The sequence below is a fragment of the Culex quinquefasciatus genome, chromosome 2, assembly GCF_015732765.1.
Source record: "Culex quinquefasciatus strain JHB chromosome 2, VPISU_Cqui_1.0_pri_paternal, whole genome shotgun sequence".
In the NCBI taxonomy this organism is placed as follows: domain Eukaryota; kingdom Metazoa; phylum Arthropoda; class Insecta; order Diptera; family Culicidae; genus Culex; species Culex quinquefasciatus.
Window position 1 is genome coordinate 171102116 of NC_051862.1, and position 21890 is coordinate 171124005.

Sequence of the window (21890 nt, forward strand, 5' to 3'; positions counted from 1 at the left end):
CCCCGGTAAAACCGCATCCGGCAACGTCCCGACGACGTCACGCTTTGATGAGGGTTATTGATTGCTTCCAGCCTCCGTTGTTGTAGATTCCCTTCCGTACCTTTGTTGAGACGTATCCTACGTCCCGCGATTGGTGTAGTCAATGACCAATGACACACGTTTCATTGATACTGGCTGGCCATGCCAGGTGAAAAGTTGTTTGAGCAGCTACACGAATCCTGTGCAGTGCTCGTCTTTGCTTTGCGCCCCAGCCTGCTCGTTGGACGAGATCATGTGCTAGTCTTCCTGTTTGAAACCGGAACCCTTTGTTCCGTGGAATGTCATCCCGACTGCCCGTTCCGGTGATCACCTTGACCAGCGAGTCCCACTGCAGTAACGAGAGCACATGACTCGATACGATCCATCGCCGAGTCGCATACCGTTGTTCCACTGATCGATTGATGTTCAGCTACAGTTGTGTTGGTGTGATAGCTGACGTCGTCTGTCGACGTCCCGAATTTGTTACCCGTTGAGCTGATGATCATCACGACGTCACTGATTACGTATGACATCGTCCTGAGTCCTACGATGTTGAAAACGATGACGTCACCAAAGTGAGCAAATCTCGCAGTGCAATTGCCAGTCATCGTAGTAGAATGTTAACAGGATAACAGCACATGGAAGAGGATGTAACAATCGTAAGGGCGTGTAGTACTGACGTCCGCTCCGGCGGACATATACAAGTGTAGCTATTACCTTACGAAACATATTGTTGAGCCGTCTCTTCGTTGTGCGTTGTTGCTGACCGAGCTGCTGCCGATCAGTCACGTGGTCCGACCGATGACAATCCTGCCAACCAAATCTTCGTTTCAGTTGGTGTAGTGTTGATGTGCTGATCGAGAGCAGATGACGTCATGCTGGTGTGTGAGTCCGACCAAAACCCGAGGAGTCACGTGGCCAGCTGTCAGGTTTCGTGTGCTCTCCGATCCCGATACGTAGAGCGACCCGCTCTGTAGTTATCCTGCGCCTCCAAGTGGGTGGTACTAACAGCAACAAACCGTCGGCGAAGAGAATACCAGTTGCGTTGTTGTTCACGTCGATTGCCGTAGCACAGATCCTTCACTGCGCTGTTGTGGTGTGCCGAGCCGATCTCAGCGAAGATGTGTTGATGACGTGATCGTAAACGATGAACCAGCCGAAGAGGATAATTTATTAAAATGTGCATTTTCCGTAGTCCCGCTTCGGTAGACAAATACCATTCTATATGCATTTACCTGGACAAACTAAATGCTGCGCAGCCTCTTCCTGGATGACCCTCACTCGCTGATGACGTAGTCCTGACGTCACACCGAGCTGTAGCTGTTGAACCGGGCGATGAAAAGCACGACCCGTCGTTGACCAATACCATCGTGCAGAACGACGTTTGATTGGCGATGACTCCTGTTCGTCACAGCTCCTGTTCCTCGCAGCGATTAGTTCCACAGGTTCGCTTCCAGGTGACCGCCGTAATGACCGACGCATCTGCGCGCATCGGTTGCTGAATCGTAACTCCGTCGACCTCACAGATTTGATCGTCTTCCATTTGCCGAGAGCTGATGAGAATGAGTTGGTGAGGTGTCCGAACACCAGCTCCGGCCTGATCCTTGAGATCATCTCGAGGGTTTCGGATGAATGGGCGCTCCGTAGTGTAGTTTTGGAAGAGACGTCGAATGTTGGGTGTTAGCAAGAGAATTTGTCGATGCTTCGGCCAGACATATTGTGTAGCTGGTTAACTTACTTGTGAAACCAGTACCGTGGTTGTTGTCCAGACCGAGTTGATCGATGTCCCAGTTCCTTGGAATGTCCGATTCCGTGATGAGTCTCCACGGTGTTGCGTTGGCTTTGCTTGGGTTTCCGCAAAATGGTGATTTTGGCCAAGTCCATTGTCCAGTTCCCGCGCGAAAAGGTTAATTGTTTCGCGACATGATGGCGTATTTTACCACTTGCCCCATTGTATCGTCGAAACTCAGCACATCCTCCACCTTGTCGTCTCCGTACGTTGGCAGCTTCCCCAGGTCCACGGGATCCGGTTCGAAGGACCAAATGTCGGATCCCGGACCTGGGACCTCTCCTTCGATAGCTTGGAGGTCCGCATCCAACACGCCAGGGGGCTTGCCATGGAGTTGTGCTGAGTTTGGGCCGTTTAGAGGTGGTGTTGTGCTGCTGGCAGAAGTGGCCTCCAAGCCACTTCTTCCTGGTTCCGGTCATCGTGCAGCCAAATGAAACACCCGCGGTTACATTAAACACGAAGTACACGATAACAACTTTATTTACAGCACTTAGACTAAACGATACAAGTTACACTAAACGAGTTAAAATACGGCGCGGCGCGGTCATCCTGACCGTTGTCCACCGCGGTCCAGTGGAGACTGAATGATCAGATCAGTCCCTGAACAGTTGTTACCTCCGCGATCAATCCTACGGAGATCTCTGGGCTTCGGCCCGTGTAGGTGGATTCTGCTGTCCTAACGCTTTCCCTAGAGTCAAAAGAGAATCCCCGAGAAACGTAGAGAAGATGGTGTGGATAGCAAGAGGCCGCGGTCGATACAACTACAACCTCATGCCCGTGGATCAGATGGAGAATCTGTCCACTGCTTGACCATACTACCACCTGTCCAGGGTTGAAGTCCCGGTATGGCCTAGCTATCGAATAATATAAGATAGGTTGAATCGAAAATGTATTATAGGAGTTAAGTTGGCCGAATATTTTCTCAATTTACATAAAATCGATAATGTAAGCAGGTTTTTTTAAATTATTTTTCTGATAAATGTACAGAATTATATGCTCAATCATGATAAATTTTGCTATAACTTGTTAGCTAATTTTATATTTTTAAGCCTGAACAATTTGATCTGATCTAGTATTAATTTGATTGTATAAGAACTTTCCCGAATTTGTAAAATAATTAGCTGATTTGGCTTTGGATTTCATTTCTGAAATTACAACGAAAAAAGAAAAAACTCCTTCTTCAAAAAATTTAGCAGAACAAAATTTCGTCAAAATCAATTTAGGCCTTTGCAAATATTTATTGAAGTTTATGTCCCTCGACTCTGACTAAAACAAATAAAAAAGTTAAAAAATTGAAAATAACAGGCCACGGTTTCAACATTTGAATGAAAAAAGTGTTTTAAATTGCTTTATACACCTGTCCAATTGTTTTGCAATCATAAGTTTCCAAAATTTCTAAGTATTGACGAAATTTTTGTTGTTTGAAAAAAAAGGTAAAAAAAAATACAAAGATAATTTTTTTTATTCATTTTGAGTGTTTTGCCCATACGATATTTGAGAATATAGTTCATTTTTTTTAAATTATGTTTTGCATAAATTTTTAATTTCATCAATATTTATTTGTTTATTTTTAATTCGTAAAATTAAATTTTCTATTGTACAAAAATATTTTTTGCGCAAAACTATACAAATGTTTTCAAACCTTTTTAAAATATTATTTTTTGTTTTAAACTGAAAAAATAATTTAAATTGTTTTTCATCACCAAAGCTTTTTAGACAGTTTAAAAAGTAAACAACAACACAAACTGAAAAAGTGATGTGCTCTGAAAAACATTTTTTTTCTTGAACAAATTTACAGCATTTTACCAATTTAAAAACTCTAGTATTTTGAAAAAGAGTATGCAAATTTTAATGCACGAAGTTGATTATAAAAGGGGAAATCGAGCTGAAAATATTTCAAAGACCATTTTTTTAACTCGAGAATATAAAAATTTCAAAGGAAAGGTATATGTATTAATGTTAAAATAATTCCTATTTCAAAGAAGCTCAAAATATGATAATATTTTTTTTACAATATGGCTGATTCTGATTCACAGCCAACCTAACTAGTTGGTCATTTTTTTTAGTCTGGAAGGTATGACTTAAACTTCATTATACAACGGTCCAAACTTTAACGTGTATTTATTTTGAGAAGCTCTTCTAGAACTCCTTCAACTTTCTGCCACTTGAGCGCCCCTTCTTTGTGAAAAAATAAATTTATGAATTTTCAAAAACACTTCAGTAGAAATATTCATACAATTGATTTTGGCGCCCCTAAATATATTTTTTATATGTTTAACCAAATTATCTAGTTATTTGTAATAATATTTTATAATTTGGCGCCCTTTCTGTTTCAAATATCTAATGAGGATGTTTTAGCTGACATGAAAATTTTGTACAATCATCGATTTCGGCGCCCCCCAAGGGCTGGCGCCCTTGGCGGTCGCCAACTGCGCCAACCCCTAGGTACGGCGCTGCTAAAAACTAAAAACTAAAAACTAAAATCTAAAAACTAAAAACTAAAAACTAAAAACTAAAAACTAAAAACTTAAAACTAAAAACTAAAAACTAAAAACTAAAAACTATCGTTTTGTTTTCCGTCGAAGAATAAAGTTTTACATGTTCTATCATTTATTGTTTAAACTTTTTTTTTCTCCCAGCTTTTCCAAGTGGTCTAAAGTTTAGTGTTTTGGCATTTTGTATAGCAAAGGTTTTTTTTTTTAATGCAATTATTGTATTTTGATTTATTTTCAATGTCATTATTTTCTAAAAAAATGCTGGAAACAATTCATCCGTAAGGCTACCAACTCTTGCTGAGCAATATTCCGTACAATTTGCCGATATGATACCATGGTATAACAAAAACTAACAAGGAATAATTTATATAAATTTCAAATAAAAAATATAAAACTGTCTCGTTTTATAATTTTACAAATATCACTTTGCTTATGACTTGCACGTTTAAAAATATTCACGAAATAAACCGCGATTTGGTGAATCAAATCTTTATGTTCTTCCATTTTTTTTGTTAAATGTTTAAAAGGTTTCAAAACGTCAAGTTTGCTTATAAACATAATATCGTTCTCATGAAAAAAATTCGACAGTTTTTTTTTATGAAAAGGTTCCATAAACATGTGAAACACAAAAGCTTATAGGACCATTAAAAAAACTCTAGATTTTCAAGCTACAGAAAACCTTTGGATCTTTAATCGGATAAATATGTTCTGTAAGGAATTTGAAAAGAACAATAATTGATAATCAACTGTGAACTGAGGAAACCCCGGAAAACTATCCAAATTATCTTTTTAAAACAAATTGACAGATACATACAATTTTATAATTAGAAAATGCTTTGGCCAGATCAGAAAAACAAATCAATTTTAAAAAGTTGTCAAAATTCCGTATAAATCCGTATTATGCGAAAAATTCTGTACACAAATTCTGGGCTGTTAAAATTCCACGGAGAGAGTAGAAAATCCGTACGCTAAGGAAAAGTTCCGTGCAGTTGGTAGCCTTATTCATCCGTCATACATTAACATTCCAACACCCAAGGCTCCAAAAAAGTTGGAACGGTAACTTCAACTCGCTGGTTCTCGGGCATAACTCACCTAATCAAGATGATCAAATCAGTAATTTTTGCGATCAAAAACATCGTTCCAACTTTTTTTTTTCGCGTGTAAAAAAAAAATCGCCAAAAATTCCACGGAGGCAGTCTTTTTGAAAAAGTAGGAACGATGTTTTCGGTCGCAGAAATAACAGATTTGTTCAAATCAAGTTCTGCAAAATTTTAGGATCATCTAGACATTCTTACAAATCCCTGGAAACAAGAATCGTCCCGATTGGTTGAGCTATGCCCGAGAACCAGCAAGTTGAAGTTACCGTTCCACCTTTTTTGGGAGGCTTGAGCGTCCGTGTAAGTTGGACATGCGTTGGGCGTTTCAGTGTTAAAAGGTTCATTCAAATTTTACTAACACAAAGAAGGGAAAGGATTGGTGACTTTAACACGATCTTTGCATTCAATTATTTATTTTTAATTTGCCAAATTTTGTGATTAATTTTATTTAAATAATAAAGCAATAATTTGTGTTTTTATTCAAGATTTGATATATTTTAGAAGTTTGGTCCAAGCTTCATTAAATAGTATCGCTTTGCAAAAAATTACTGGAGTTTCTTTCAAAAGATCCATAAACCATATTTTCCAAAAGTCTTTTTTTATTACTCCTGCCGAGAAGTAGGTAATATACCTATTTTGATGTTTGTATTTTTGTAGAATCATAAAAAAAAACAATTTTGAAGAGAGTGATGAAAAAAACAAATTCCTCATATGCCCAACCATTTTAATAATTCCAAAATCGATACTTTCGAAAAGTTCCACCATTTTTATAATAGACCTCTCCATCAGACCTACACTGCTTGACTTGTCTGGCCGTCAACGTCGTGGTGATTTCCTTTCCACATTAAGGGAAATAAATATTCATTAATTTCCTCTCACAACCAGCAGAGCCGCGTCAGCTGGGATGAAGCCCTCCGCGGAATGCAGTGACACGTGTCAAGGCGGGGCAAAGGGCACGAATAAAAAAAACACTGTCATTTCCGATAATTTTCAACGCTTTTTAATATTTTCCCACCCACTCCTGCTACCATTTTGCTTGACAGATTGGTGTCAGTCGCTGACGCCAATGTTATTGTTTTTTCGTGCATGCTCTTTTTTTACTTTCCATGACGTAAATTTTCTTTTACTTTTTTGTGTTATCTAAGCATTGTGTGCTTTAAATAATATTGAGAAAATAACTTTATCAAAAAAAGCAAAAAAAAAAACAAACATTACGTTCTACCGTCCACGGAAATTCCAGCCCAGTGCATCTTCCTCATCATCGAAGAAATTAATGCACTGGCTGCCTCCAGTTCTCCAGCTCGCGCAAACATAATAATTAATAATTCAGTCTTATGAAAAATAATGATAATCAACGCTTCCCTGACAGATTGCGCATTTCATTAATTAACGCCACAACAGAGCCAACCAGCCCAGCTGTAAACACAAACACTAACGAATGAACCGAAAAGTGACTTTACGAAATGGAGCCGCGCATTAAAAAATAAATTCACTCACTTTGACTGGATCGCATGGATTTTCATCATGCCCTTCCCTTCCCACGCTCGCTCGCTGGCACTGGAAACTGTGGCCTGGGAATGCGGAAATGGGTTAATGGTCAAATTTTAATGGCAAATATTTTTCATTTGATGTGCACGCGTGCCCATTCAGGCGTGCTCGACGAGAGGTCGACCTTAACTTACGAATTGTTTTAAGATTTTTTTTTCTACAAATGACTTTTTTATGACTTTTTTTATATTTTAGAGAATTTTCATGCATGTTTCCACAAAAAAAAATATTTATTCTAAGTCAAACTGCGCCTTCTTTAAAAATAATTTTAAAAAAACTAAGATTTGTTCAAGGTTCTTGAATTGTGATAATCGATGATACCTAGTCCACTAATTCATGGCAATGTACAAGAAATTTAACCTCAACTAAACAGATTTTTCTGTTTTGCCTTCCTCGCCTTTCTGTAAAATCCTTCGAAAAATGAACTTCTTAATTTGATCTTCCATGAGAACTATTGTTGGAGAGGTTTTTTATCAGGCCTTGCCGAAGCGCCAGAAAGATTGAGTAATAACGTTGTATTGTTAAACATGTTAAGGGGGAATGTTGCTATTTTGTCGAAAAACATCATGTTTGTACTTCAGTTTTATCAAATTTAATTTATGATGATTTTTGGAAACGAGCAATTTATAAATTTGTACATATTTTTGCCTTCCTCACCTTACTGAGGAAAGGCTATAAAATCACTCGAAAAATGAACTTCTTAATTTGACCTCGTAGACCCACCTTCACGTATACCTATTGACTCAGAATCATGTTCTGAGCAAATGTCTGTGTGGATGTGTATGTGTGTAGGTGGGTGGACAAAAAAATTGTCACTCGATTATCTCCGGACTGGATGAACGGATTTTGACCATTTTAGTCTCATTCGATCCATCTTGGGGTCCCATAGGTCTCTATTTAAAATCAGCAAGTTTAGTTAAGTACTTCAAAAGTTATGCTAAAAAAACGATTTTGGCGTATGTCCGGAAGATTCTAAAAAGGGTGGTTTTTGTAAGAAAACCTGTCATGTAATACATTTTCAGAAAGGTATTAAAAAGACCTTTCAAATGAGCCTAAAACATCAAGGATCTGACAACCCTATCAAAAGTTATTGGCACTTAAGTGTTATTTATACACTTTTTGGAGGCCGGATCTCAGATATTTCAGTAAAAATGATGTCCAGGACCATCATGCAACCCATCGTTAGTTAGATAATCGAAAGACTTTTCAAATGAACCTAAAACATCAAGGATCTGACAATCCTATTAAAAGTTATTGGCACTTAAGTGTTATTTATACATTTTTTAGAGGTCGGTTTTCAGATATTGGGATAAAAATATTGTCTGAATCTTCCATGTGAACTATCGTTGGATAGGGTTTTTTATCAGACTTTACCGATGAGCCAGAAATATTGATGGTCTGCGAACCATATTAAAAGAAATGAGTAATAAAGTTGATTTGTTAAACATGTTAAGGGGGAATGTTGCTATTTTTACTGAATGTATTGACTTTATGAATATGAGGAAGGCACCAACCACCTAAAGGTGGATTAAGTAACGTTTTTTTAAGTGAGCAACTCTCTACTAAAATCAGAAATGAATTTCATTTGTATTTTTTTATTTGGTTCTAACTTTGTGTGGGCCTTCCCTATGACCAAAGAAGCTATTTTGTGTCGTTGGTTCACCAATACAAGTCTCCATACAATTTTTTTAGCATACAAAAATGGAACGTAAATATTTAAACAGCTGTAACTTTTGAGTGAATTTAATGTTCAATTTGGTGTCTTCAGCAAAGTTGTAGGTATTGTTAAGGACTATTGAGAAAAAAATGAGTACACGGAAGAAAAAAATGCCGATTTTTTAGTTAGCATTTTCACAAAAACTCAATTTCCCAAAATACGTATTTTTTATTTTCGAGATTTTTTGATATGTTTTAAGGGAAACCCGCAACTTTTGAGCTATAGAGAAGTATGGTAAAAAAATCTGCCGCCAAATTATGAATTTTTGAAAAAATATGATTTTTGAAAAAAATCGAAATTTTATACCAAAACAAAATTTTACCTCAACTTTTTATGTAAAATTGCATTTGCAATCGAAAAATACTGTACAGATTTTTTGATAAAGGGTTCCGTTTTCAAGATAGTGCCACCAAATTGCCACCGAAAGTTTGATTTTAACGAAATATTTGTAGTTTTTTTCTTCCTAAGACACCATTTTGCTAGGTTGCTTCCTTATTACAGTCAAACCTCGCATAAGAGCGCCTCGCATATGCAACTTTGCATATACGAGTCATTCCACCTGATTCGGTTTTGTCGCAAGAGTTGCATATGCGAGGTACAGGGCTTATGGGATTTTGGCTATATGGGAGACATGGCCTATATTTTTGTAAAAAATCATCTTAACTATACAAATTTATAGTGTTTTGGAATCGTTATGAAGTCAGCTATACAGCTACACCAAATTTACAAGGTTTACGATGTTCTAGGTCATCCGAAACTTCCTCAAGTTAAGGCCTATGTGTTCACCGCCGTAAAAGTATGAGGTAGGCGATTGTGACTTTGGTTTTTGACCTCAGATTATATCCGGATAGCCTCAGGGAGGTTCAAGGACTAGTCTACCGATATGTGGTGATGTTTTGGGTCTTCTGAGGAGTCCCGAGAGTTACGACCGATGGGTCTACCGCCATAACAAAATAGAGGTCAGTAATTTTTGACCTCAGATCATATCCAGATAGCCTCAGGGAGGTTCAGGGACTAGTCTAACGATATGTGGTGATGTTCTAGGTCTTCTGTACAGTCCCGGGAGTTACACCCGGTGGGTCTACCACCGTAACAAGATAGAGGTCAGTGGTTTTTGACCTCAGATCATATCCAGATAACCTCAGGGAGGTTCAGGGGCTAGTCTACCGAAGTGTGGTGATGTTCTGGGTATTCTGTAGAGTCCCGGGAGTTAAGACCGATGGATCTACTGCCGTAACAAGATAGAGGTCGGAGGTTTTTGACCCCAGATCATATCCGGATAGCCTCAGGGAGGTCCGGGGACTAGTCTACCAATGTGGTGATGTTCTGGGTATTCTGTAGAGTCCCGGGAGCTACGACCGATGGGTCTACCGCCGTAACAAAATAGAGGTCAGTGATTTTTGACCTCAGATCATATCCAGATAGCCTCAGGGAGGTTCAGAGACTAGTCTACCGATATGTGGTGATATTCTAGGTCTTCTGTAGAGTCCCGGGAGTTACGCCCGGTGGGTCTACCGCCGTAACAAGATAGAGGTCAGTGGTTTTTGACCTCAGATCATATCCAAATAGTCTCAGGGAGGTTCAGGGGCTAGTTTATCGATGTTTGGTGATATTCTAGGTATTCTGTAGAGTCCCGGGAGTTAAGCCCGATGGATCTACCGCCGTAACAAGATAGAGGTCAGTGGTTTTTGACCCCAGATCTGTAGAGTCCCGGGAGTTACGATCGATGGGTCTACCGCCATAACAAGATAGAGGTCGATGGTTTTTGACCTCAGATCATATCCAGATAGTCTCAGGGAGGTTCAGGAGCTAGTCTACCGATGTGTGGTGATGTTCTGGGTATTCTGTAGAGTCCCGGGAGTTAAGGCCGATGGATCTACCGCCGTAACAAGTGAGGTCGGAGGTTTTTGACCTCAGATCATATCCGGATAGCCTCAGGGAGGTTCGGGGACTAGTCTACCTGTAGAGTACCGGGAGTAGGGTCCCCGGATCTCCCTGAGGCTATCCGGATATGATCCGAGGTCAAAATCACCGACCTCATTCTTGTTACGGTGGTAGACCCATCGGACGTATCTCCCGGGATCTTACAGAAGACCCAGAACATCACCACATATCGGTAAACTAGCCCCTGAGTCTATCTGGATATGATCTGAGGTCAAAAACCTCCGACCTCTATCTTGTTACGGCGGTAGACTCATCGGCCGTAACTCCCAGGACTCTACAGAAGACCTAGAATATCACCACATATCGGTAGACTAGTCCCTGAACCTCCCTGAGACTATCTGGATATGATCTGAGGTCAAAAACCATCGACCTCTATCTTGTTACGGCGGTAGACCCATCGGCCGTAGCTCCCGGGACTCTACAGAAGACCTAGAACATCACCACATATCGGTAGACTAGTCCCCGGACCTCCCTGAGGCTATCCGGATATGATCTGGGGTCAAAAACCTCCGACCTCTATCTTGTTACGGCAGTAGATCCATCGGCCTTAACTCCCGGGACTCTACAGAATACCCAGAACATCACCACACTTCGGTAGACTAGCCCCTGAACCTCCCTGAGGTTATCTGGATATGATCTGAGGTCAAAAACCACTGACCTCTATCTTGTTACGGTGGTAGACCCACCGGGCGTAACTCCCGGGACTGTACAGAAGACCCAGAACATCACCACATATCGGTAGACTAGTCCCTGAACCTCCCTGAGGCTATCCGGATATGATCTGAGGTCAAAAACCAAAGTCACAATCGCCTACCTCATACTTGTACGGCGGTGAACACATAGGCCTTAACTTGAGGAAGTTTCTGATGACCTAGAACATCGTAAACCTTGTAAATTTGGTATAGCTGTATAGCTGACTTCATAACGATTCCAAAACACTATAAATTTGTATAGTTAAGATGATTTTTTACAAAAATATAGGCCATGTCTCCCATATAGCCAAAATCCCATAAGCTCTGTACCTCGCATATGCGTGCTTCGCATAAGAAACCCCCATATGAGTTGCATATGCGAGGTTTAACTGTACGTTAAAAAATAATATTTAGAAATATCTACCGAAGTACTGGCAGTGTTGGCAAGAAATATAATTTTCAGCACTTATTCTGAAATGCCTCTTTTAAAAACTCTGCATCTTTTTCCAGAAAGAAATTGGCCAAAAATCATTTTTTTTCACTAAAACTGCGATAACTTCAAAATTTGGGATGACCTCTACATGTCTGGGTATCAAAAGTTGCGTCTTTTAATTACGAAAATTTTGGTACCCAGACATGTATAGGTCATCGCTGAAATTTTAAAGTTATCGCAGTTTTAGTGAAAAAAGTTGTTTTTTTTGCCAATTTCGTCATTCTCCGGTTTTTGCGCGCGGCGCGTCAAAAAACACGGATTTTATTTTCAAAAAATCAAATCTCGGAATCCTGTTAATGAACTCCTCCCATTTTTTAGTATGTTATGTAAAAATGTCCGGGGAATCCGATAAAAATATTTCCAGACATAGGCTCTTTGGTCCAGACACCGCCAAAACGGCATTTTAAAGTTTCATACGCCCTTTTCATATGTTAGGCTAGATTTTTGAAACTTCTTACTATTTTTCTTTGAAAGGCCAACTTATCACCTATCATTTGCGTATAAGACAATTGAAATCGGTTAAAATGGCGAGTAGTTATGATTTTTCAAAAAAAGTGGTTTTTGCGAAAATCGACGAAAATGGCCATTTTTCAGACCACCCTAACACGGCGTAGGTCACCCTAATGGCCAAACAAAAAAATACGAGTCTAATTATTTCGGCTAGGGAACCCCCAGAAAAATTTTGAGCCCGATTCGAGCACTTTTGTTTTTTTCCATGCTGTTTTCGTGGGGAATTGCTGCATACATACATTTATGTTTAAGTATGCAAGAAATTTACATTTTTTTTTAAATTAATTATTCAATTCAATTCAGTTTTATTGGTGAATAATCAAGATACAATCAGTTCTTTTGCAAATTAAAAAAAAAAAACTCACTAAAATTGCAAAGGAAAGGGGAAAGAAAGAGAAAAAGCTTATAACTAAACCACAGTTTTTTATCCTTTGTAGATGTGCTCTCCAAGGGCTAGAAATTGCTCCGCCTTGTTACGGCAGGTAAATTAAATTAATTATTGTTCCCCAATTTATGGACGCTCCCCCATATGCAAAACGAGAAAGAAAACGAAGTGAAAGCTTTTCCATCCGGGTGTGCGGTAGCCGACCGGAAGTGCTTTCACCGGTTTGAAGGGTTGACCAGTCAGGGTAATCCCCGGGGTGGGAAAGGGGGGGTGGGGTGCTGGAAACTGGTTGTTTACACTTCGTTATCGTAGCTTTTTTAATATGGCCGGATCGTCGCGATGGTGCACTCCTTCCCCCTGTTGGTGGAAAATATTAATTATCATGTATCCCATCATTGAAATTAAATGGTGTTGCAGCTAAATGGAGCGCAAGCGGCCACAAGTATGTGTGTGTAGTGTGATAGGGTTGATAAAATGAAAGTAAGTTAATATAATGTTTTTTTCGTATATGTCAGCAACAGATTTATTTTTTAAAGAATTTTTTTTTATTTGTTTTTTTTATTTATTCGATGATTTTTAAGTATTTTGTAATAATTTAAATTTTTGAAGCATCTTCAAATAAATTCTAGAACAAAGAGCTACTGTAAAAGTATGGATCAATCCCACATTATTTTGATTATGCATTTATGCAATATTAATTATGGTTGGTAGCAACTCCCAAAAAAAGGTGCCCATGAAGGGTGAGGTAACAGAGTGTCCATGAAGGAGGGGATGGCTTTTTTCCCAGGAAAGCAATCACGATCAATTGATATTCAGTCACGAGGGCATACAAGTAGATACAATTTATCGCGAGCGAGTGGACGTACGAACGAACGCAAAGCTTCGTTGTTAATGTTTATTGGCAGTGCACTTAATTTGATTACGAGATGGGCCAGTGCAATCAATGAGTTGCGAACGAGCGCGGGGGCGTGATAAAAACCTAACGGGGTGGAAAGTGTTCTCTGCCTCGGCGGCAATGAGACCGGAATGAATTATTTGTACTGCTGGGCAGAGCCCCGAAAGGCTGACCAATGGGGAAGGGGGAAGGGGTACAAAGTTATTACAGAGCAATAATGTTTCCAAATGTGGTATTTATTTCGGATTTCTTGTGAAAAGAGCTCTGGGGGGTGGACTTAATTGATTTTATGTCGATGCGTTTCATTTGTCGAGTATGGAAACGATAATTTTTACCACGATAAACAAACATTGATCGCTGAACGCAATGAACCGAACAGGCTCGGAACAAATTAATTAAATTAAAATAAGTAACCCTTACTCAGTCATGATCGATTTAAATAACACGATGATTGACAAAATGTTGAAATAAAATGTTTAAAGCTAACTTGTGAAATGTGAAACATTCATGAAATTTTCCGATATTTTCGAAAATAATGTTTTTATTTTTTTAAACAAGACTTACAATTCAAAAGGGCATAATATTGAATGTTTGGCCTATTTAAAATGTTTGTCTTGATTTAAAAAAATTGAAAATATTTGTTTTCGGAGGGTTCGGTAAATTTCACGAATTTCATATTTAAACATTGTAAATTGGACCATTAGTTGCTGGTGGATTGTTTGGGTGAGACTTAGAAAACATGAATTTTCCTGTTTTAAAGCCTTTGAATGGCAATATCTCAGCAACTAAGGGTCGTATCAACAATGTTCAAAAATACAAAATATAGAGAATTTTCTCAGTTTTTTTAATATTTAATTTAAAAATTAATAAAAATGAATAACTGCGACGACTATTTTGAAAAAAGTTACCTAAAAATGGCTATAACTTGAAAACGGTGCACTAAATCAAAATTTCACTAAAGTAATTTCTGATTGAAAATTTGATTTTATATCGAAAAATGAAGTTGAATAATTTTTGCGACCAATATTTCGATTTTTTGAAAAAATCAGTATTGATTCAAAAAATTATAACTCGATCAAAGATTTTTTGCCCATTCTGGAAATTTCTGAAAAGTTGTTTTTTCCAAATCAAGTTTTAGTGACAAAAAGTGAAATTAAAAATCACCAAAAAAAATTACCATGTATCATATTTTTTCAGTGTAGTCCATAGTCCAAACCTACAATTTTGCCGGAGGCACCCAATTGATCAAAAAATTCCTTCAAAATACACAGATTTTTGAATTCTCATACATCATTTATGAATGGGAAACTGCCGAATTTGTATGAGAAATTATATGGACAAACTAATGATGCAAAATGGCTTCTTTGGGCATACCGAATACACCAAAAAAGTTTCAGCTGGATTAAAAAATACAAAAATTAAAACTAAAAAAAAGATCGATTTTGTAGAGAATTGCTCAGCAGAAGTTGCCTTACTTTATAAAATAATTCGTACCATCATGCACTATGGCTCAAAGTATGTTTTTTCGTGTCCCATCAAACAAATCAAAAAAAAAAATGATGGTTGATTTAGGTATCAAAATTTTAAGGTGAAGTAGATGTTGTTGGATTTTTTTTTTTTAGAGAATACAAATTTTTATTAAATGAATAGTCTTAGTTATAATCATACTGCAACTTTGCTAAAAACAACAAATCGATCAGAAAATGTCATCTCAAGATAAAGATTTACATATATGCACTGCTAAAATTGTTTTAAGACTAGAAAGGACGAACCAATGCTGCAAAATGACTGTTTTGGTCGTCCCCCACAAAATTTTAGCCAAAAAAATGAATAAAAATCTGATAACTCGTTAAAAATACAAACAAATCCTTATATTTATCGTTTTTGCCTGCTCTATAACTTTGTAGAGCAATGTGACACTTGTTGCTAAATACGAAAAAATATGAAATTTTATAATAAAATAATAAAATAAAATGTGAACGAAATATTTAAATAAAAATAATATTATTATACAGAAGATATTAACAAGTTCCGTCATCAGGGGTAAATTGGGTATGGGAGGTGAAATAGAGCCATACAAAAATGCTGAAAACTGATTGACCCAAGCTTAGCCTAAGACGCCATCTCTAGAAAAACAAATGAAGTTTCACTGATATCTAAGAAGGTCAAAAAGTATTTCAAAATATATGTTTCAAGCTTAAATTGCTCTTTTAAAAACGTAAACAATTCCGTTAAGGCTCTGAAAGGTATCATTCCCGATCGGCCATTTGGCGGCCATGTTTGTTTTAGAAAAACATTCAAATCTTGATTCAGAATGTTTCAATCAAAAAATGGTTTTCTTTGTGATGTTTGTAGAAGCGTTTTGCATATAGGGCAAATATGCCCATTTTAAACCTAATAAGCGGTCGTGTTTGAATGATGCTGGATTATCTGGAGTGTTCCTTGAAATTTACTTAAACCAAATACACCAACGAGTAGAGCATTTTTTTGTGAACATTTCTGTTTATTTTCACTTTTACTCAAAGTTATTCTGTTCCTTTTACAAGCATTTCAAAAAAATATTTCCCAAATGTATTCTAATCAGTAGAATGCATTGGGCCACGCCCATTTTCCTATTTTCAGCTTAGTTCTTTTTTTCTTCCAGTGCTCTTTTGGGACTGCTTAGTGCTGCCACAATTGATGAAATTTTTAGCGAGTCTCACGAAAAGTAGCGTTTATAGAGAAAATTTCCTGGTATCACTGGTTCACTCCAACAGGCGCTGCTGGTGGTGTTGGTGGGCACCCTTTGTTCTTTATTTGCCTTCGCTTCTCGCTCGGTTTTCTTCGGCCTTCGATTGGAATGGGTCGTCAAAATTCAAACGGCAAAAGACTTGGCGCGTTTGTTTTTTTTTATGGCGCTTGCTAATTATTTACATGTTTCGGGATTATTTTCAAGTGAGTGACTGACTAATGTGCAAAAGAACATGTTGCCGGTAGTTGAAAGCAATTCTATATCTTAAGCGCTTTGAAATCGTTAGCGCAAGTGAAAAGATATTGATGGCGACTATCGTTAAGCAGTTAAACTCTGTGTGGATGTGTGTGCCACCAAAATGATGAGAAATGGTCTCGCAAAATAGAAATTATGATCAAAAGTGCATTAAATTTGATCTTTTTGGCCAGTAAATGGCATAGATTTGCGTGCTTACTTTAGGCGGTGCTGTTGCTGGTGAGATTATGGCCTAAATAGTATTTTTGGAGCTTAAATCGAGCATCAAACTCTCCATATGACGAAGACAGGTGTTTGATTCCAAAGGGTATATTTCCCCTATTGATATTTTTTCATTTCAATTTACTATTTCTGGACCCTGAATTTAGAACCATCATTGACAGTTATTGCCCCAAAAGTGAAATACACCGAATCTATGACATTTCCCCGAAACCCATATTACCGAAGGGACATTTCCCCGAATGCCACTTCCCCGAAAAGACACTTTCCCTAATAGTCATTTCCCCGAATTCCATTTACCCGAATTTGCCATTTCCCCTAATCGTCCACATCCCCGAATGCCATTTTCCCGAATGGGCCACAATCCCGAATGCCACTTACCCGATTAGTCATATCCCTGAATAGTCATTTCCCTGAATGCCATTTCCCCGAACGCGGTCTAGCGGAAATACCCGGTGCCCCGGAGCGCGCGCGCTCCTGGGCACCGGGCATTTCCGCTTGACCGCGATCGGGGAAATAGCATTTTATAAGAAAAAATGTGATGTAAATTTTTATCACATCAAACTGAATATAATATTTCTTGAAAGGTTCGTATTGGCCTTGAATGATCAACTTTCTTTTTGGCTTCATTCAGAACAGACGTAGCATTTTAGGGGGGAAGGGGTGTTGAAAGGTTTGGTACTATTCATTCAAATACAATGAATATTGTTACAGACTTTTTTTTTATATATTCTCAAAACAAATACTTTTTTCTTATAGACATGATAATAATAATGCAATAGAAGTTTTGTTATATTTTATGATTCAAAAAAACATACCGCGCGATTTTCGTAGTACAGAGCCCCGTTCAAACTGATCATTTTATTCACATTGGTTTGGGATTTGGCGAATAGTATAATCAACAAAAACTTTAAATAAAATTTGTACCAGCCTTAAGTACCTATTGGTTCGATTTTTGGGTTCTTGAACAAAATTTGAAAAAAGACAAATTTCCTTGCAAATTTCTCAAAAACAACATCTAATTATGTTGTTGAATACAAATGTTAATTGAACAAAAAAAAAATCTAGTACAGTCCAGACTCGGTTATCCGAAGGCCTAGGAAAAATTTTACTTCGGATAATCGAAACTTCGGATAATCGAGACTGGACTGTAATTGGGTCCTATAATTGGGTCCTAAAATTCAGCTTAAATTTGTGATATTATTGTTCACAACGATAAAGCTTATTTTTCTGAGTACAATGACCATTTAAACGACCTCAAAGGAATTAAAATGGATTTTTAATTCAATTTTTAAAAATTAACTTTCACGGCCCTTCTTGACAGAAAATGTCCTACTTGACAGCTCGTTCCAAGGAGAGCATAGTTGATCCATCGAAAAAATGTTGTCTTGTCAATAACTTTTTTTTTGAATAAAAATGAAAAAAAAAAGTTATCAGAAATGGTTTTTAATCGTGTTTCTTACCGTTGTTCATAAAAATTGATAAAGGGCTTTACTACCCAATTAACAACATTTAATCAACAGCATACCCGAAAAAGCTGTTTGTTCGGTAAAATTGATAAAGAAAATAACTGTTAGTCATGGAAAAAGGCTTTAGCGAAAATGATGATAAGGGGATATGACAATTCGGGAAAATTTAAATTTAAATAAACGGCAATTGGCGTGAGTGTCACTTCGGGGAAATGGCATTCAGGGAAATGCCCGATTAGGGGAAATGGCATTCGGGGATATAGCCGATTAAGGGAAATGATATTCGGGGAAATGGCATTCGGGGATGTGGCCGATTAGGGGAAGTGGTATTCGGGGATGTGGTCAATTAGGGGAAATGATTTTCGGGGGAATGGCATTCGGGGAAGTGTCATTCGGGGAAATGAGCTAGACCCAAATACACCTTAAGCTTCTCTTTAAGACACATTTTATAAATTTGATTTCAAGTACAGTTCAGACATGATTATGCGTTGGTTTCTTAGGAATTTCTAAAAATCGAATCATGGAATCGTTTTTGGTTGATTGATTATTTTAATTGCCAATTGCATTTTTTCAATATTTCAACGCCATTTTGTTCGCTATCTAATATCATTTATAAATATTTTTTGGGTCATATTTTAGTTCAACGGCACAATCCAAAAATCCAAAATAAAATCGATTGCGGACTGTACTCGAAATTCCAACATTTCTCTGTTTGTACCTTCGCATTCCCTAATTCTCCAAAGAACATTGAATGATATCACAACATCATCCACAGTCAAGTACAACAGGCATTCAAATTTAAACTTTCCCCACAATATCCATTATCACCACTGAATGCCACCATTTCAGGCTAAACTTTCAAATCACCAATCATCTTTCGCTGTTTCACGATGCCGTACCCCAAACGACCAGGGATGATCCCATGACATTCCTCCTACCCTCCTGCCTTTGGCCTCCAAGCACAAACTCGCTGTAAATTTATGTGTTCCAATGAATGAAAAGAATGAATGAACGAGCGCGGAAGAACAACACAAAAAAACTTGTTGACATCAATTTTGCCCCAACACGGCGTCGTTGTCGCTACATCATTGTCGACACGTGGTGGGGGGGGGAGGTGTTACGGAAACCACGTGCTTGTCGCGCGGCCTGTGTAACAAAAGTTGGTGGCATTTTTATTCGCCTGCAATTGACATTGGTAACATTCGGAAAACCCGGAATTTGCGTTCGTCGCTTGAGTAGAGGGGTGGGGAAAACATTTTTTTTTTATCTTTGTGATTCTTGCGGGATGTATGTAATTTTTCACGAGACTCCTACCGTTTTTTTTGGAGGGTGGAAATAACATCATCTGATGTGGTACAGAACAAACAGATGACCCTATTTTTTGATGTGATGTTGATGTGAACAATTTAAGAAAACTTTACAAAAATTTACAGCATTTTCAAAGAAAAGCTCACGCAAAATAACTTTTCTTTGCATTTTGCACCAATCATAAAACCATGCACAAAGTAACAACTTGCAACTTCTTGAAAATGAGTACACAGTAAGTCTCCCAACAACAACCCAAAAAAAAACCAGCTGCCTCTTCGTGGCTTAGCACGTCCCGGCCGTTGTCGCAACATCTTGCCAGTTTTGGTGCAATAATGAACTTTTGCCGGCACTTTTTCGATTAGAGTTTAAAGCAATTTGGCGAAAAGTGGATTATATTTCACACAAGTGCCGCACAGCATGGTGTTGGCCTTGTACACAAACTATACACACACACACAAAACAACTGGCCACTTTCTTCTAGCCGCCACCAACAAGCGATGATGATGAGCTGCTCTGCTGACACACATACACACACATACACAGACACACAGAGGTCTGTTTTGCCTCATTCACACTTTCTTGCTGGCAAGTTCTAAGGTTATGATGGAGGAAACAGCTCTGAGGACACGAAGCAGCATGGCTCTCTGAGAATGTCCTCGCGGGATCTTTGCTGGGGGGTGCCATATTGCGTTCTTTTAAGATTTTACAGTGGTTCACAAGTTTTTGTTGCATGGATTAAATTTCATGTGACTTGGTAAATGTAAGTTCACAAACACCACAAAAAAATCAATTTGAAAGGCAACTTTTTTAAAACCCGGATTTTTTTATTTGGTCGTAAGAGTGGCCTTCGCCGTGTGGTTTAAAAATGGCCATTTTCATCGATTTTCACAAAAATCATATTTGTCAAAATCATGGGAGAAGGCGCATGGTGGCTCAAGTAAATTTTGATAATTTGTTGAAAAGCCCATTTATATGTGGGTCATTCTCCGCCAACTCACACAGCAGTTGCAACGACCCCTCCTCGATTACCGTGAAACTTTGTTCTAACGGGTAATTTAGGTCCATGATCACGAATCCAAGGTCCATTTTTTCGATAACTCATGACGGAAGGGCAGTACGACCCTTTCGATTTTCAGGATTTTTACTAAGACACGTTTGCAGTCATTTGTAGCTCGAAACCGTAAATTCCGAAAAACGTATTTTCCATAAAAATAAAGTTAAAAAGATAATTTTAAAATCGCAGCCATTTCTCGTTACTAAACTGTCAAAAATCCTGTGACATGTAATTTTATGGGAAATTTGATGTACTTTCCGAATCTGAAATAACCCAGAGAGGAAATTTGGTCATTTAGAACAAGAAAAAAAAAGTTTTAAAATTAGATCTTTGCATTTTTTTAATTTCTGGTTTCTGGACATTTAAAATGAGATTTGTTTTTCAATTTGAACTTTCTTTCATTAAGATATCATGGAACTATGAGATTTTTTTTCAAAAAATCTTATTTAATAACATTTAAGTATATAATAAGTGAACAAACTGTTAAAAACATCTCCTTGAGGTAGTTTGAACATTTCTCTTCAAATTCCGGTATGGTTCAAAGTAGAGGGTGACGAGCGGGAATTCCCGGGAAGAAAATCCCGGGAAATCGATCATTTTTGGACCTCTCGATTCCCGGGAAATTTGGTCGAGACTCCCGGGAAATTTTATTCTTATAAATATGAAAGCCAAATTATATAAACCAATCAGAAAACCTTTTGAAAAAATCGATATTGTCCAGAACATTGAGTGTACAATGATCGATATTTAAGTTCGAATAAACCAATGCTTTTATAATCTTCTTATTTAGAAAGTGTAAATTTTAACTTGTCAAAAAATTCCAATAACTATAATTGAGTGTAAACAAAAGTTACATTGAAGCATACTTTGCAGGTACACCCCAGAAATGAAAAACTCAAGTTTTTTTAAAATATTATTTCAATTTATTATTTCTAAGAAGGAAAAGCATTTTTAAAATAAGTCCATTTTCTATATCATCTCTCGGGCCTAGCAAACCTTATAATTTTGTTTTTTTTTATTCTATGTAAGTTAATTTCGCTGTATCATGGTAATTTCCTTTTTGATGTCAATAGTAGTATTGGGTTTAGCATCAACCTCAATATTAAATAACATTTTGGAAAAAAAACTCTGCAAATCTTTGTAATGTTTAGGTCCGCCAATTGTTAAAATTCTGGATTTCCGGATAACTGTTAATGTTTCTTCATTTTATATTTACAGTTGGCCCAAGAAGGAAAAACAATTTTAAATTGTTGTTTTGAGTCGTTTTTTTA